Genomic DNA, 6,022 nt, shown 5'->3' with positions numbered 1-6,022 from the left:
CTAGCCGGGTTTTATCGCCGTTTTGTGCCCAATTTTTCTACTATTGCTGCACCTTTGAATGAATTGACTAAAAAGGGTGTTGTCTTTGAGTGGGGCGTTGCCCAAGATCATGCTTTTGATGAACTGAAACGATTGTTAACTTCTGCACCGTTGCTTGCACTTCCCGATTTCAATAAGCAATTTGAGATTGAATGTGATGCTAGTGGTATTGGAATTGGTGGTGTGTCGATGCAAGAGGGTCGCCCAATTGCATATTTTTCTCGAGAAACTTTCTGGTGCTAAGTTGAACTATCCAATATATGATAAAGAATTGTATGCTTTAATTAGAGTTCTTGAGGTTTGGCAACATTATTTGTGGCCAAAAGAATTTATCATACATTACGATCATGAAGCTTTGAAATATCTCGAAAGCCCAATCTACTTTGCATATGCGTCTTGCTAAGTGGGTTGAGTTTATTGAGTCTTTTCCGTACATTATTAAGCATAAGAAGGGAAAAGATAATATTGTTGCCGATGCTCTATCTAGGAAAACTATGCTATTAACCCATCTTGATGTTAAAATTCCTGGATTAGAGGTGTTATGTGATTTATATGCGATCGATCATGATTTTCTTTGAACCATACCGCTTATGTGTTATTGGAAAAGCACGGGAAACATAACACATACACGATGGGGTCTTGTTTAGAGCCAACAAACTATGTGTTCCAGAATCGTCAGTCCGTTTGCTCTTATTGCCCGAATCTCATCTTTGGAGGTTTGATGGGTCACTTTGGGCGTGAGAAGACGCTACTCATGCTCGCTGATCACTTTTATTGGCCAAAGATGAGGCGGGACGTGGACGGGTATGTCAAGAGGTGCATTACTTGCAACAAGTCCAAGTCCAAGCTGAAGCCTCACGGTTTGTATACTCCTTTACCTAAGCACCTACTACACCTTGGGAAGATATTAGTATGGATTTTGTGTTGGGTTTGCCGCGTACTAAGAGAGGCCATGATTCTATATTTGTGGTAGTGGACAGATTTTCAAAAATGTCACACTTTATTGCCTGCCACAAAAGCGACGATGCGTCGCATATTGCTAACCTGTTTTTCATGGAGATTGTTCGACTACATGGAGTCCCGAAGACTATTGTTTCGATCGTGATGTGAAGTTCATGAGCTACTTCTCGGAAGACACTTTGGGGAAGTCGGGGACAAAGCTATTGTTCAAGACTACTTGTCATCCCCAAACCGATGGTCAAACCGAGGTGGTGAATCGAACCTTGTCACAACTGTTGAGATCCATGATCAAGAAGAACCTAAAGGAGTGGGAAGAGTGTTTGCCGCATGTGGAGTTTGCTTACAACAGTGGCGGTACACTCTACCACGTAGCTGTGTCCTTTTGAGGTGGTGTATGGTTTCAAACCCATTACTCCACTTGACTTGTTGCCTTTGACCATACATGAGAGAGTTAATATGGAGGCATCCAAGAGGGCGGATTTTGTGAAGAAAATACATGTGAAGACTAAAGAGTTGATAGAAAAGAAAGGCAAGAGCAATGCTGCAAGGATGAACAAGAAGCGCAAAGAGATGTTGTTCAAGCCTGGTGACATGGTCTGGGTACATTTTCGCAAGGATAGGTTCCCGAAGCTGCGGAAGTCTAAGTTGAAGCCTCGTGGTGCTGGTCCTTACAAAGTGCTTGCCAAGATCAATGATAATGCATACTCGATAGATCTTCCAGTTGATGAGTTTGGTGTCAGTAATTCTTTCAATGTTGCTGATTTGACACCATATGACGGAGAAGACCTTGGAGCGTCGAGGTCGACGCCTTTTGTAGGGGAGATGATGAGGACATCCCTACCTCACTACTACCTCCGTCATTGCAAGATGAAGATGAAGTCGTGAAGCTCAAGTCCAATGAAGTTAGGATTGGACCAATGACACGAGCTCGTGCGAAGCTACTTAAACAACAGTGAACTTGTTCCTAAACGATATTTTGATCGACGAGAACTTTATACTACCTAAGTCGTATTACTTATGTATGATCGTGTATGAGGGGGAACCAAGCATCGCACGAGGAGGAGAGGAGCATTTGGACAAGAAGGCTGGACGTGAAGCTGGACATGGAGCCGGACGTGAAGACATCCCATGGACGCGCGAGGGAGGAGCGGGAGGCATGCGCGAGAGGAGGAGATCTTCAGGCCGGTCCCAGGCCCGGTCAGACCGGCCGTGGGACCGGGCCACCCGGTCACCAACCGGATTTCGAACCGGTGCCATCCGGGCCACATCCAGGGAACACGGACCCTTCGTCCGGTTTCCACCGATCCTGAACCCGGTCTAGGACCGGACCACCCGGTCCCGAGCCCGGCCGATCGGCCCCCGCACCGGCCGAGTCCGAGTCTGTCTCGACCAGATCTATTCTGGGTCGGTTATTTCCGTACTTTTTCGACCTGAGGTCGTCCCGAACGCCTATATAAGTCCCTGGGACGCCCCCAAAGTTGCTTTAGACCACGTTTAAGATAAACCCTAGTTCTTAGTTGTTTGCTATGCAAAACTATTGAATACTACTCTCCAATTCGTTGCGATCTGGAGTTTTATGCTACTGAAAGTCTGTGTGTAATCTGCTGTTCCATTGGGGATTAGAAGATTGCAATTTACCGCTTCGTGGTCGGCGGCTACGTGCGCAAGTGTGTGGAGTTGCGAATATCTTGCAGGGTTGAGAGCTGTTGCATTGGCATCAGGAATCAATCGAGAGACTTCGTCGGCGTCATACAAGTTATCCTCCTCATCATCATCAATTCCATCCGCTGCTACCTTCGTGTGTTCATCACCACCGTCGCTTACTGAGAAGATCGGGCAACCCCTTATCAAACTTTATGCTTTGGTTCGTGTTCTTAAAATTTGGCAACACTATCTTTGGCCGAAAGAGTTTATCATTCATTCCGACCATGAGTCTTTGAAGTATTTGAAAACCCAACACAATTTGAACAAACGACATGCAAAATGGGTTGAGTTCATTGAGTCATTTCCGTATGTCATCAAATACAAGAAGGGCAAGGACAATGTAGTGGCGGATGCTCTTTCCCGCAAAAACACCATTTTGCTTACTCATTTGGATTTTCATGTCTTGGGACTTGAAGAGATCAAAGAACTATATCCTTCCGATTCTTTCTTTGCACCAATATTTGAGAAGTGTTCCGTTGAACGAGGATTTGATGATTCCTACTTGCATGATGGCTACTTGTTTAAAGCTAACAAGATTTGCATACCCGAGTCTTCTCTTCGAAAGTTGCTTTTGCAACAGTCACATGGAGGTGGCCTCATGGGACACTTTGGACGTGACAAGACACTCTCGATGCTATCCACTCATTACTATTGGCCAAAGATGAAGCAAGATGTGGAGCGCCTATGCAACCGTTGCACTACATGCCTTCAAGCTAAGTCCACCACCAACCCTTATGGTCTTTACACACCCTTACCTATTCCATATGCACCTAGGATTACCACGAACAAAACATGGACATGATTCGATCTTTGTCGTAGTGGATAGGTTCTCTAAAATGGCTCATTTCATACCATGCCATAAGACCGATGATGCTTCACACACTGCTTCGTTGTTTTTCAGGGAAGTCATTCGCCTACACGGAATACCGGCAAGCATTGTGTCGGATAGAGACGTCAAGTTTATGAGCTATCTATGGAAGTCGCTCATGGCAAAGTTTGGAGTGAAGCTCTTGTTCTCATCATCCTCACACCCGCAAACGGACGGACAACGGAAGTGGTCAATCGAAGCCTCTCAACTCTTCTACGCACACTAGTGAAGAAAAACTTGAAGTCGTGGGAAGAGTGCCTTCCGCACGCGGAGTTCTCCTACAATCGAGCCACGCACTCTACAACATCACGGAGTCCATTCATGATCGTCTACGGCTTCGACCCTCCTACGGCACTTGACATCCTCCCACTACCTCTTCATGAGAGGACGAACATGGACTTCGACAAGCGCACCACCGCCATGAAGAAACTTCACGAGGACACAAGAGCAACCATCCAAGAGCATGTGCTTCGTCAAGCTACCCGCCTCAACGCCAAGAAGAAGGAAAGGATAATTGAAGAAGGAGACCTCGTTTGGATTCACCTTCGCAAAGAGAGGTTCCCTCATGAACGCAACTCCAAGCTAAAGCCAAGAGGAGATGGACCCTTCAAGGTCCTCAAACGCATCAACAACAACGCCTACGTCATCGACATACCAACCTCCAAGTACTTGGTGAGCAACACGTTCAACATCTCGGATCTCTCACCCTATCATGGAGATGAGGAGGAACAAGAGTCGAGGACGACTCTCTCCCAAGGGGGGAGATGATGCAGCCCCGTCTAAGGACGACACTACATCAAGACCAACCATTCCCCCAAGTGGACCTATGACTCGAGCTAGGGTGAAAGCCCTACATGAAAAGGTGAACTCAATCCTCTCGACGCTCGATCTTAGAACTACTTTGGATGGAATGCTACCTCGTGCCTATATGCTTTGTGTTATCAGATACGAGCCCCGAGAGAAGAACGTCACAGGAGATCCGATGCTGGACAAGGAAGGAGGAGAAGAAGAGTTCCAGCCGGAGGCCGCCACTCAGGATCGGCACTGCCGACCCCTAGACCTCGGCACTGCCGGCCTGCACACCCCGGCACTGCCGGCCCAACCTGCTGAATACGCCACGAAGACCAGGGCCGGCACTGCCACCCCAATACCACCAGCACTGCCGGCCCCACCGGAACTGCCGCCCCGTGCTCACCCGAGTTGACTTCATCCAGACCGTTGATTTATCATCTATGGACCAGGATACTTTCTGTAATGCCCATTTTACCCATGTATGAATCTGGACATATAAGTACCTCATCCCTCTCCCCAGATTAGGGTTAGAAAAGATTTAGGCTTAAACTACTTTGAGCTTTGTCTCCCTAGGATTTCTGCTCTTCATGGATGATTCAAGGCTATCACCTCTCTCATCCAAGTTCTAGTTGAGATCTCCTCACCAATCTCCCACTTGTTAGATTCTACCCAAGGGTCTCTCTAAGAAGTGGTTCTATTGGCTTGGTCTAACCTACCAAGGGAGTAAATTTGGTTTGTGTTGGGTTGTGTGTGTTTGTATTTGGATCTTGTGTGTGTCCTTCCCCTTTTCCATCTCCCCCATACACTCACTTGGTCAAATTCGTGGGATCTGGGCACACCCTAGCCCTTAGACCTCATCACTCTCCATTGGATTGGTCTCCATGGCTTGTGTCTTGACCGATGTACCTGATTGAACACAAGGTATTTGCATGAAGTAGCATGCCATCCAAAGAGGTATCAAATGCATACGTGGAAAGGAGCGAATTCACCTCTTGGTGTATGGCTTGGGCTCGAGCTCGTGTCACTAGGCCACGAGGAGGGCTAGTCGGTCTTGATGTAGTGTCGTCCTTGGGTAGGGCTACATCAAAAGGACCACGAAGTGGAAGAAGAACAGCATCACCGCACCCTACTGCTCTAGGATGCCAAGGACCGGCACGGCCACCTAGAAGGCACGGCACTACCGCCAGGAGGGCCGGCACTACCGCCAGGAGGGCCGCCACTGCCGCCCTGGGGGCCGGCAGTGCAGCCAAGGGGGCCGCCACTGCCGCCCCAGCCTTCAACCCGAGGCCCAGACCGGCACTGCCGCCCGTGAAGATCGGCACTACCGCTAGACAAGTCAACTGCGAATCTGAACCGTTAATCTGCCCATCTGTGGCTCTGTTTATTCATACCAAAATACCAAACTACCCGTACTTCGAATCTGGACTATAAGTACTCTCCTCCCAGCCACTTTTTAGGATTAGACATAGATTTGGATTATTCCTCTAGAGCTTAGCTCCATAAACCTCTGGGATAATCTTTCCTATGTAATCAAGGCATCTCTTGTCGAGATTTGGATACTTGTGTGTTGATTCGAGTGAAACCCACTCTCTCTCACACCTCTATGTTCAATTCCCTCACCGATCTCTCAACCGAAATTCTACCTAGCAGTCTCTTCTG

This window comes from Lolium perenne, chromosome 3 (genome assembly GCF_019359855.2).
Source record: "Lolium perenne isolate Kyuss_39 chromosome 3, Kyuss_2.0, whole genome shotgun sequence".
Taxonomy (NCBI): domain Eukaryota; kingdom Viridiplantae; phylum Streptophyta; class Magnoliopsida; order Poales; family Poaceae; genus Lolium; species Lolium perenne.
Note: the sequence above shows the minus strand (reverse complement) of the source record.